The sequence below is a fragment of the Pezoporus flaviventris genome, unplaced genomic scaffold, assembly GCF_033815535.1.
Source record: "Pezoporus flaviventris isolate CSIRO_AGI_PZ_B2104156 unplaced genomic scaffold, CSIRO_AGI_Pfla_v1 ptg000005l, whole genome shotgun sequence".
Classification (NCBI taxonomy): Eukaryota; Metazoa; Chordata; class Aves; order Psittaciformes; family Psittacidae; genus Pezoporus; species Pezoporus flaviventris.
Genome location: NW_026892553.1, coordinates 20,323,005 through 20,335,346, shown reverse-complemented (window position 1 = coordinate 20,335,346; position 12,342 = coordinate 20,323,005). Strand labels below are relative to the sequence as shown.

Below are 12,342 nucleotides of genomic sequence, written 5' to 3'. Positions count from 1 at the left end.
CCCTTTCCTTTGTTCTGGAGCCACCCAAAGTGGAATAAGTTTCTTTTCTTTAATCCAAAACTGATTTTTCATCTTAGCCACCTATTTGGGAAAAAACCCACTTGAACTTGCTGCATCACTTGCTGCAGCCTTACAGCCTGGAATGAAGGGAACACGACGCTGAAAGAGAGGGATTACCACTGGCTTGGGGTTAGGGGGGCACCACAGCCAAAAGCAAGCTCCAAGCTCAGTGAAAGCGGCCGCACTGCTGCACAAGCTGCCTCCTGATTGAGGAGCAGAAAGCAGCAGCACAGAGTCTAAATTAAATCCAACTAAGGCTCTAATCCAAGTCCACCAAATGAAGGAGCAGCTGTAAAAGGCTCAGACTCACCAGGATGTGCTCCTGGCACCCAGGGGAGGTGTCCTGGAGACAGGGAGCTCCAGAAGCACTCACCTATCCTCACCGGGTGCCTGCAGCAAGGGAAGCAGTCACACACAGCAGGTCCAGCACAAAGCAGGTTTAACCCCTTACAACTGTTTCATCACGAGTAAGCTCTAATTCTGGGACAGGGAGGGCAGGTAGACATTTTCTTGTGTGGAGATGCCCTCTACTCAACCCAGCCTAAGAACTTCACTTACGCCAGGCTGTGATTAGGGGATTCAGGTCAGGAGCAAGCAGATCTCATGCTTTAATTCTCTCTCTCGTTTTGGGTGCCTGAATCTCCATGATGAGCAGCATCACATCCGTGCAGGAACCAAAGCAAACTCGTGTGCACAGGCTCTGTCCCTCAGTACAGGGAGATACATGGAGTCAGCTGTGAGAACCTCCCACCCCCACGTGCTGGATGGTGCTGGATGCTGCAGCAGTGCCACTGTACTCCCCCCCCCCCCCCACAGAAGACTCAAAGGAACAGTCCTAAGGCCAGTCTCACCTCTATCTCCACAATCCAGCTAACAATACTGCATCAAGTCCACCCATACCACTGCCTTTTTTATCTCCCCTGCAGTACCCCCCCCCCCCGAAAGATGTATATCTGAACCCACAGCATCCAAACCCTCTCCCAGCTTGCAGGTTTCCTGCTGGGATCACCCCACTGAGAACCACTTAGGCAACACACCGGTTTAAGACCACCCTAAAAACACCCATACACTCAGTAACTGTAGCCCCAGTTTCACTCTCCAATAAGTATCAGGCAGTATTAGAGCCTTGCTGAGTGCCCTGGGACTGCAGTAACATGCCTCCAGCACTGCTATTTACTTGTGGCAGTTTTTCACTACCTGCAAATGCTATCCAGAAATACAGAAGAGAAACTGGTGCTCTTGGGAGCTCAGAGTCTAAACGCAGAGGTCAGAAGAAACACTCTGCTCTTATTAATGCAGTTCTGTGGAGAGAGGGGAAAATGAAAGGCAAGTCTGTATGCTTCTTGGAAGCAGATTACAGCTAATAACACACAGATTACAGACATTACACGAATTTAAATTCACTCTTCTAGTATTCAGCGTATTAAGGATTTTACCTTCCTCCCTGTATCGCTCCCATTTGGAGTCAGCTTCACTTTCTGCCTATCACGAAGTTGTTACATGTGGCCAATAATCCCCGAAATGGACTTCTCTCCCTCAGCAGTCGTGTTGTACCAGATGTCTTTAAAAACAGGTAAAAGCCCATATGTAATGTTAGTTTAACAAGCATGCTGCCTTCCTTTCTTTCCTTTAGGTGGCTGCTGCACAACTCTGAGCAAGTTTCTCCATCCTAATGGCATCCAGCCTGGATGAGCTTTAAGGTTCCTTTCAGCACAAACCAGCCTGGGATTCTACTGCCAAAGAAGTATCTGAGGATGCTCAAAAGAAAACCATGAGTCAAGCAAGGCACCAGCCACATCTCTGTTGCTGAACATCAGGAATGTTCATATTAAAAGCTTCTCATACCTGTTCACATCTACATTTTACTGACAAAAAGCAAACTCCATGGCAAACAAACTGCACATCCCTGCCTGGCAGCCCCGCATCTGGAGTGCTTGGCTGCACCACGGCCCCCAACTCCAGCCTTCCCCATTTGCTCTCCTGGTCCCCACATTGGGAAGGACAATACATCCCCAAACCTGCACAGCAGGAACCAGTGGGCAGTTGTCTGAAGTGTAGTTTGCAGTGAATTACCATTGCACAGGATCAGCTCAACTCAACTCTCCAGTCTTTTAGTTTCAAGAAGGGAGTTACTGCTGGTAAAAAGCATCTGCCTTGCTACATGGCCTTATGCAGTGGCTGGATTAACCATTACTCTTATTATCCAGTACAGAGCTATAGCAGCATTTCACTGAACTAGCTGGTTACTTGGAGAAGCTGTCAGCAACCAGCTCAGTCTCAGCCATGCAGTTGTTCTCCTCAGCCTTGGGCATCCTCCAGCTCCTCTTTTCACCACCATTTCCATCAGCCTGTGGGGCCCAGGCCTCATTCTTGCCCAATCCCTCAGCCCAAGCTGAGCCCAAGCACACAGCAGAGGAATGAGGACAGCGCAGGGAGGACAGAGAGCGCATCTTTCAGCTGCAAAACCCATGTGAAGGGCATGGAACAGCAGGCTCAGCTCCTCGTGATGCCCTCAAGGGCATGTGGCACAGCCTGGGAGCTGGAGCAGCCAATGGCTCTGCCTCAGCAGGGGTTCACCTCACTGCAGGTAAGCAGGAGGGCAGGGGCTCACCATCCATCCCACTCTGGTTGGCTTTATTGACATGACCTGCAGCACAACCAACGTTAGCTCCTTATCAGGCCTGTGCTTAACGAAGGGCACTGAGTGCTTTGCTGAGTACCCAAGACTGAGAACCCAAGGGTTCATGGGGGACTTCGTCACCACCAGGACAGAGGCATCAGTTTGTGGATCCAGAGGTCAAGTGCTATACACCCAGCACCTGGAGGCTACAGAGAAAGGACAGGCCACCTGTATCCCTATGGATGGATCCATGCTACTGTTTCTTTTTGTACCTCAGAAATAACTCCACTACATCTGAAGGTGCAATACAAACCCCCGGGTCAGCACTGCTGATTACTACTTATTTTAAGGCATTCAGACTGTATTTAAAAGGATCCCACTGGTATCTGGTGTGGCTATAGAGATCCATCCATCCTGACCTGCTGGCTGTAGCCGGGGGGGGGGACATCCTGCAACCAAGTGGTTTGATTAAGAGTGAACAGCACTGATCAAGAGGTTTGGCCAGATCTGGAGAAAGAGAAATGTTTCTGCTGCTCCATAGAGCCAGGGAAGAGCCCAGTCCCCTCTTCTCCACTGGGTTTGGATCTCAAAGCCTGCAGTGACAATCTGCAGGCTGTGTTCTGAGTGCTCTGGAGAATAGCTCCAGCAGAAGCCCTGCAGCCAGCCACAGCTCCCAGCAGGCCATGATGCTTCTCTGCGTGAGCTGGGTCTCCTTTACAGGGCAGGCTTCCCCATCAGCAAGGCAGGGACACTCGGCAGCTCACCATTCCAGCCTTTAGGGCCGCTGTAATGACCAGTCCATCAATGCACATGCATTCCCCCCGGCGACACAGCCCTGCACAGCACAACCAGCACCACCCTGCCCTGCAGTCCCAGGACCTTCCACCAAAAGATCACTTCCCAAACGTTAATGAACGAATTCCCAGCATCTCAATGAACTCCTGCAGCATTATCTCCTTGGGACCAAGGAGTGCAGAAGCAGGCTGAGGTGTCCCTGCGTCCCCAGGTCAGACCTGCCAGCTCCCTCCTGCTGAGCTACAGGCCTGTGAGCTATTTCACAGGATCCCAGGGTGGTTTGGGAAGGGACCTTAAAGCTCCTCCAGCTCCAACCCCTACCACGGTCAGGGACCCCTTCCACTAGAGCAGCTTGCTCCAAGCCCCTGTGTCCAACCTGCCCTTGAACACTGCCAGGGATGGGGCAGCCACAGCTTCTCTGGGCACCCTGTGCCAGCGCCTCAGCACCCTCACAGGGAAGAGCTTCTGCCTTGTATCTAACCTGAACTTCTCCTATTGCAGTTTGAACCCATCACCCCCTGTCCTATCACTACAGGCCCTGATGAAGAGTCCCTCTCCAGCATCTGTTCGAAAGTTCTTTCCAAACCAGAAAGACAAAATAAAACCTTTGTTTGCCTTGAAAAGCAGATCTATGCAGCAGAAAGGTACTACTAAAAGTTTCACCATCCAAAGTAAAAGTCAAAGGCAGCCATAAAGAACCTCTGAAACATAAGCAGCGCATTGTGCATGGTGTGACATTTATTGCTGCCTTCAGAAAGAAGCCAAACATCTTAATATGGAAAAACACCGCTACTTCTGACCCAAACAGCTCGGGAACAGGAAGTAAAACCACAGCACCCAGCAGTGGCCTCCCCGCCTCGGGAGCAGCAGCAGAGAAACCAGCATTTCCTGCCCCATCCCTGGCCTCCCGGCTCTGCCCGGGGGCCGATCCCACCTAAACCACTCACAGACGGGTATTAAAGCTCCCGCAGCAACGTCAGGGCTTTATCGCAGGGAATCAGCTGGGGAGAGACAAGGCAATGGGAGTGCAGGACTCACCCACTGCAAACAGCACAGGGCCTCCTGCGAGGGGATTCCACTGCTTTGGGTGGCTTCCTGGGTTTTCAGCAGCCAAATTCCTTGCTCGGGACAGGCGTATTTCAAGAGTTAATTCTGGTTTTACTGCCTCATCACCAGCAAACCCTGGGAAATCAAGTCAAGCCTCAATTGGCTCAAAGCATAATTGCATTTCTCTCAAATAACAGCTTTGCATGACTTCATTTTCTGTTGGGCTGGGTTTTTTTTAAGTTTGTGCATATTACATCCTAATTGTATTCCCGAGCTCTCATTTGCAGCTACAGGAATAACCCAGAAAGACAGAGAGATGAGCTCATTTTCAACTCATCACCTGAGCACGGAGCTGAAGCTTTAAAACAGAAGTGACAGACAGACCAAGGGACCTGCAGGAACAAAGAATCACCCAAAAGTGACAGTCCGGTGTCCTTCTTGGTAACTCAGTGCCAGAGAGAAGGGGGGAAGACCTGAGCAGAGCAAACCCCGAGTCTCGCCCTTGGAATGCAACAGGAAACGCCATTTGCACAAACACTGCACTGAACAGCGGCTCAGAACCAGATATATTGATTAAACCCTGCTTTCAGAAAAGCTCCTAAGCAGCATTTTTAGCAGCTCAAGCAGATTTTTCCTCCAAGAAAAATGGTGCAGAACACTTCAGAAAGCGGAATAAGAGTTCCGACTTGTTTGAGTTTTATTCAAAAGTAACTACCAGGAAATGACAGCTGTTGGTACAGCTTTGTGCCAGCATTGCTGAGGGTGGAACTGCACCGACACCACTGCTGAGGAACACACACAGCTGCAGACCCAAGGGGAGAAAGCACATTAACACGCACATTTTGTCCATTACCACCCAAGACTTCTCCAAGGACAGGGGTTTTGTACCAGAGGAAAGAACCCCGAGCGCGCTCCAGGTGCACCCCCTCACAGAGCAGCCTACAGCCCTACCTCTTGTTCTCTTAAATCCCTTTGCCTCCGTGTTCCTAAGTACTGCTTTGGCAGAGGGGTTGCGCTGCGAGGAAGGAAACTCCCCCCCCCCATTCCCATTATAGCGTTGTGTGAAATCCACCCTCTGCCCCAGCACCCTCCCGGCACACAAGGCAAGGAAAGAACACCAAGTGGGAGTCCAAAAGGCAGTCAGAAGTGCCGCCAAAAAGTGGAGCTCTCTCAGGAAAGGCCCTCCCTTAGGAAGCTGCCAGTCAAAGCCGATCACGAGGCTGTTTTCCAGGGTGAATAGAGTTCTTATTGACACAGCTTATGTCTGCAGCACGCAGCCCTCTGCGAGGCTTTCACGAGCAGATTGGATTACACAGACGCAGTCGCTCTGATTTTATGCATTCAGAAGCCCTCAGACATAAACCGCCCAGCTCAGGAGGCCACCAGGTCTGCAGCTTCGTATCAGTCAATGTGCTTTCACACAAAGTAAGGTCCTGGCACCTTTACTTGGGCTCCAGGGAGGGGACCTCACCCTTGCTGAGTAGAGCCATGTAATTTGGAGGCCAAGCCACAGATTTGCTCCGTGTGAGTAATCCAAGACAGCTCGGTACTTACCACTAGGATGGGAGAAGGGAAAAAGAAAGTATCTGCTGATACCATTTAAAATGGGGGAAGATAACATCACTCTGGGTAGACAATCCTTCCTGGAAGATGGCATGGAAAAAGGGGAGGATACACTCCTTTTTAAACAACACGCAACAGCTTAGCAAGCAAGAGATGCCTGACTGCAAGAGCATCACAAGCACAAGCTCAGGTAGATCATCTGTCACGGAGCAGCAATCTGCACCCACAGAGGAACCTAGAGAAAACAAACCTAAAGGATGTATTTACAGAGTTTCGATGCTTAGGGGGCACCAGGAGGAACTGTTCCAGGAGCAGACACACGCACAAAGTACCTGTGATGCTGCATTAAAGGTGAACAGAATTACAAAGTCTTTTGTTCTAATAAATGCTCCGGCTTAAAGGCTGCGCTTCAGCAAGAGAGACAAGTCCGTGCTTAAACCGTGTGACAGATCAGGCACTGCCCTCGAGAAGGATGTATGTGTACTGCCCACAGCTCTGCACTACACTGATTAAAAAGAAACTCACCCCAAAAAAACCCAACCAGTCAAACAAGCAATCCAGTGCATTACACATGGGCAACTGGTTCCCTATCACCTAAGAAGGAACAACTCCTGCATCGACTTGTCCACACTGAATTGACGCTCCTACCCGAAGCATTGCGTCTGGCAAAGAGCAGATCAAGCAAGCCTGAGCTTCAGAGCTTTGAAGGGATTTTCAGAGCAAACACACACTGTTCAGTGAAGACATCCTTTCCCCACCACTGCCTCCATTCCCCAGCTGAGCATTTCTCTCCTGCTCAAGACTTTCCTCATGGTTTGCCTGCTAGGTGCTGCGAAGCTGGATGTGGGTAACCCAAATGCAGGGTGCCACCACGTCTGCAGTGACAGTTGGACATCCAGCCTCTGCTTTCAGAGCACAGCAGAGGGCCACAGCTCCTGTGACTACCTGTGGAAACAGATCTAGGCAAACTCCGCTTTCAGTGCACAGCCTCCCTCCAAACAAGCAGCCTCGTGTTTCTAGTACTCAGCTTAGTTCCCACACGTGACTTCTAGTATGCTCATGGTCAGGATCGCCTCCTCCTCTGGAGGCTGCACACTTTCCCAACACGCCCGAGTCACACAGTGAGTTGCCAAAGCCAAGCTCTCAGCGCCAGCACGGCAGGAGGGGTGTCCTGCTGAGGCATCAGGCATGACTGCGGCTTCATGATCATCACCTGCACTGGCCACAAAGAACATCTCCCTCTGCTCCCAGGCTCCTGACTAAGCTGCGGGTACTGGGGACTAGGAAAGCCCTGGTTTGACTCGTGCATGAAGAAAGAGCCATTTGCAAGACACAAGCAGTGCGGTTTCGCCACCCGTTTAATTCAGCATAAGCCAGGGCTGCTAATACAAGCAGCAGTCCAGCCTCATCCTGTCCTGCCCCTGCATGCCAGGTCCTTGTGCCAACACAAGTGCTCCTATGGCCATATGGAGAGGTGAACCGAGAAAGCAGTGATGGCTAAAATGAGTAGTGCTGGTTTGTTTTCTGCAAGACTGTTCTTGCTCCACAAGGATGAGGAAGAGACTGAAGGGAAGGGCTAGAAGCAGGACCACATTTTCCACCACAGCACCAGCTTCAGAGCCGATTTGTGAGCTGTGCTGCAAATGAAATCCAACCTCCCCCGCTTCGAGCCACAAGTTTTTAACCCCCACTTTGAGATTCCCTTAAAGGCACAGAACAGCCTCTCAAACTCTCCTCTCTGGTGGCAGCACAAGTACTCATCTTGGGGCAAGCCCAAGGGAAAACTTCTAGGTCAGTAAAAATCTAAGAATATCATTTCAGCCTCCTGCCAGCCATTCCCCAGCAGGGAAGGAGGCAGCAGAGAAGGTCACCACTGCTGGTAAAGTGGAACCGGGCACAAAACCCACTACAAAATCCTCTATGTGGATGTGACACCCCAACACCTCACATGGACAGCTGCCCAGCACCCCCACTGCTCAGTCGCGTTCCTTGGGAGGGCAGCCCCAGATCCACTCCCTCCTTCCCCATGGGGACCCCTCACTCCCATCAGGGGTGGGCAGAATGTAGCACCCTTACTTCTGACCGGGGCAGACGCTGCAGGAGGCTGAGCAGCCCCAAGGTTACAGCAATGAGGGGCTCATTTCCTTACAGACCACCACGGCTTCTTTGGGCCCCTGCCAGCGTATCACAAGCCACCTGGAAGATAGAACCAGGCCTGCCACAGGCACAGAGCTGCATGCAGCCTGAACCAGGAAAACTCAGCTACCTTTTGAGAGGGCTGACTCTATTCTCTCCTGTCGTAAGCACAGCCCATAATACCTAGAAGCTTCTGCACAGTCCATTGTCTTTCAGAGAGAAACACTCTGAAATAGCTCTCAAACTTTTCTGGGCCATCACTACTTTAAAATCACATCATTTAAATATGTACCATGTCTATATATATACACACACACGCACACACCAAGGGAAATTAGCACCCGATGAAGGGCTGGTGCCCACACGCCGTAACTGCACAGCCTCCTGGGTCTGCCTGTGTGTGACTGCCATGCATGAGTACAGCCCCACAGCAAACCAGAGCCCCGCGGGGACCCTGCCCCACTGCAGGAGTGGGGCACAGGACCACCACCACACATCATTTTTGGGGTACAGAGAGCGAGGCGGCAGGGAAGTTTTAAATCCATCAGATCTGCACAAACCTGAACCCCCAAGTCCTTCCTTTAGGAGCTGAGGTGCACGATTTGGACCTTCCTGAGTAAATACAGCTCCAAGGACTGTGCCATGTAAGGCATTTCTCCAACGTGGACAGCAGCACCACTGCAGCTTCCACGTACTACCTTAAAAGCAAAATACCCACAAGGAGGACCCCGAGGGGGAAAACATCTCTGCAACCCCATGGAAGCTGCTGTATGGAAACTTTAACTGCATTACTTCTGCCTCTGCATAATCCCAGAAGTGCCAGCTTAATTCAGCCTGCTCCAGCTCAGACACTCGATAGTTTCAGCACCGTATAGACTACGGCTAATTACAGGATCTCGTTATGTGTCCAACAACTGCTGCAATTTAGTCTTACCTGATACACCCCAGCTCAAAAATGCTCATCCCACCTCTCCCTCCTTTCCCATACGTTTTCAATAAAGGCAGGATACCTGGCAGCACTTCAGCATCCGACCCGAAAAGGTAAAGTCATTATTTCCTTGCAGTAACAAAGGCAATGACTTTCACCAGGACAGCACAAATTAGTTTTAGGCAAACAGCATGGACACAGACACGTATCCCAGGATTACTGCTAAGAGCAAGATGAATTCCCAAGCCGGGTGATCTCGCACGAAGCCCATCCGTGCAAGAGAGGAGTCCTCAGAGGAGCCAAAGCTGCCGGCTCTGGCAGTCGGACTGGAGTTTCACTACCTCAAAGGCAGGGGATGTTCCTTACAGCAGCGCACGTCTCGTCCGTGAGCTCCCAACTGCACCCGCAGCTCCGGCTGCCATGAAAGGGAAAGGTTTCTCCCTGCAAGCGTGCGCCGCGCCTGAGCCGAATGCAAACAGGTCTCTCCTTTGCGCCTCGCCTCGCCACCACCTCATGCTCGAGAGGGGAACATCGCGTTCCCCGAGCGGCGGCCGAGCCGTCCGGCCATGGCTCCGGGATGATTCAGCAAGGGGGTGGCTCCCCGTCGGAAAGCAACACCTCCTGCGAGCTGTCACCCCACGGCGCTGGGGGCCTAGCGAGCATGGCTGCACCTTCCCAAACGCGTAACCCGGGCTGGCAGGGGCGAGGGGGGGGATGGATACTGTGTATGGGGGGTTTCCATCCGCAGCCATTGGGGAATAACGCAAGGAATTATCTCCGCGTTTTAACTATGGCATAAGTCAATGAAAAGGCGGATGGGGTGGGGGGGAAGCCAGACACTTTGGGAGCCAGCATCAACTTCGCCAGGCTGTGTTCTTTGTTTCTAGGCAGACTCCAGTGCGGTGGCAAGACTGAACAAATGCGCATGTCTTCATAAGAGGCAAAAAAAAAAAAAGCAAGAAATAAAAAATAAATAAGGAAGGACCCCCCCGCGCACCCCTTCCAGCGGCACAACTCCGCTTCCACGCTGCTCCGAGCCCGCGGTCCCCTGCGCTGCGAGGCGCAGGCAGCGCCCGGGGCGCGCTCGGCGGCCGGGATTACTTTGGGAGCGGGTTTTCCCTCTCAGTTTTTTTTTCGGGGGGGGTAAGACCGAAGCGACACCCTCGCACCGCGCCGCTCCGGCCGCCCCTCCCGCCGCCGGCGGAGCCGGGCCGCCACCGCCAGACAAAGGAGCGAAGAGCCGCCAAGGAGCCGCGCCGGCAGCCCCGGGACAACCGCCAGCGGCCGCCGAGCCCCCGCCGCCGCCGCCACCAGCACGGACATTCCTGCCCCTGCCCGCCCCACAACCGGCCCCGGCGCCCCGCGGCCGGGCCCGGCCTTACCTCAGCAGCGGCGGCGGCGGCGGCGGCGGCAGCAGCAGCAGCAGGCAGCGGGCGGCCGCACCGTGCCACGCGCGGCGGCACGGGGCGAACCACGGGGGCCGGTTTAGCGCGGGGGCCGGCTGCGCGCCGCCATTTTAACGCCTCCCGCCCGCCCTCCGCCCTCTCCCCCCCCCTTCCCCGCGGCCACGCGCGGCGTGGAAATGCCACTCAGCGACGGTTCCCCCCTCCCGTTTCCCCTTCCCGCCGCTGCCCTTACATTGACGCCGCGGCTCCCGGTCGCCGGTCCCGCCGTGGCGGAGCTAGCAGGGCACCAGCCGCCGCCGTCGTGGCCCCTCCGCCGCCTCCCGCCGCCGGGCGCACATGGTACGCTCCGGGCCCGCGCCGCGCCCCGCCGGCCGCGCGCGCCGCCGCGCCGCCTGGCTGCTGCCATGGCAACGGGCCGGGCCCGACCCGACCCGCCGGGCCCCGCGCACCCGCCGCCGGTGCAGCGCCGCGCACGGGCCCCGCCGGAGGGTCTGCTGGGCCGTGTGGGCCCGCAGCTGGGCGCCGGCCGAGGGACCCAAGGACAGCGTCGCACAGCCTGGCCCCCGATGCCTCCCTGTCCCCAAAGTCACCACCACAGCAAGCACTGTGTCCGCAAAACCACCATCACATGCCCCCGGTGTGTCCCCGCTGTCCCCAAAGCCACCATCGCATCCAAACGCTGCGTCCCCGCTGCCCCTAAAGCTGCCATCACGCCTCTCCCCGGTCTCCAAAGCCACCACCACATCCCCTCACCGCACCTACCTCACCCCCAAAGCCATCACCGCAACCCCTCACCAAGGGGCTGTGTCTCCTCCCTGCCACAAGCGCCCATTGCATCCCCCGAGCCGCATCCAGTGTCCTTAAAGCCACCATCGCACCCACCCCATGGATCCCCTCCGTCCCCAGCGCTCCTGTCAGCGCTGCCTGCGGAGGGGCCATGTCCTGCCGGGCTCGGCCGCCCTTACCTGGGTACTGACCCAGCCCTGCCACGCTGCAGCGCTCATTTTCACTCCTGTTTTGCAGGAGACAATCGCATCCGCCAGGACAGTGGCGAGGGAGAACAGGCGCAATGTGGAGCAGATGAGCGAGTAAATCATGGAGCGCGTACATGTTCTGCATACTGCAAACGAGGAGCTCATTTCCTGGCGGGCCTCTCCGGGAGTCACTCTTTGCCAACGTGGCCTTTAAACCCTTCACGGCCTTTGGCTGCTTGTTGCTGACTTTAGCACCCAGTTCCCACAAATACACACCATTTAACCACGGTTTGGTTGGGGTGAGCTGAAAACAACCAGCAACTACCGGATGACTGAGAAAAACACAGCCAATCGTGCATTTAATATTTGTAAATCAGCGCTTCATGGGGTTCGGTGACATTTGCTACGTTGTGAGCTCAGCCAGAAGCAGGACGCTCGCTGCGCGCAGTGTTCCTCCCCGACAGCAGCGCTAATGGAAACGCCGGTGTCGGTGGTCAGAGCAGCAAAGCAGGGGCCTCATGTCTGCACCCTGTGCTGACAGCCGCAGGAGCACATCACCTCTCTGCCTAGTTACCACCGTGGCTGAGATCAATCCGTTCATGTTTGCAAAGTCAGCTGAACACCAAAAAGCATTGCGTACTGCTAATAAAACCGTAATGATCCCCCTGTTAAACATTAAACACAATGATGTGTTTGAAAGAATATCCCTTTTATGGAAAATTCCTCTTAGCTGCAAGGACAAAGGATTAGCTCCTAAAACAGGAAAGGGTGAGCTCAAATTTGCATCACCAGATTGTGTCTCAGGGGTTTTGC

The 12,342-nt window shown here is 54.1% G+C and overlaps 1 protein-coding gene across 11 annotated transcripts in view; it reads right to left on the bottom strand.

Moving 5' to 3' along the window:
* The window catches only part of MBNL3 (muscleblind like splicing regulator 3), a 75,794-nt gene extending 64,875 nt beyond the window's left edge, over positions 1 to 10,919 (bottom strand). For 3 of the 11 annotated variants that reach the window (XR_009742029.1, XM_061446278.1, XM_061446279.1), the window contains exon 1: positions 10,532 to 10,643. The gene's annotated coding sequence lies outside the window, so the exon portion shown is untranslated. Of the gene's footprint in view, positions 1 to 9,490; positions 9,799 to 10,531; positions 10,644 to 10,787 lie in introns of those variants that run through there. The other 8 variants (XR_009742030.1, XM_061446273.1, XM_061446280.1 and 5 more) reach the window with 5 other exon arrangements.
* Positions 10,920 to 12,342: the final 1,423 nt, after the last annotated feature.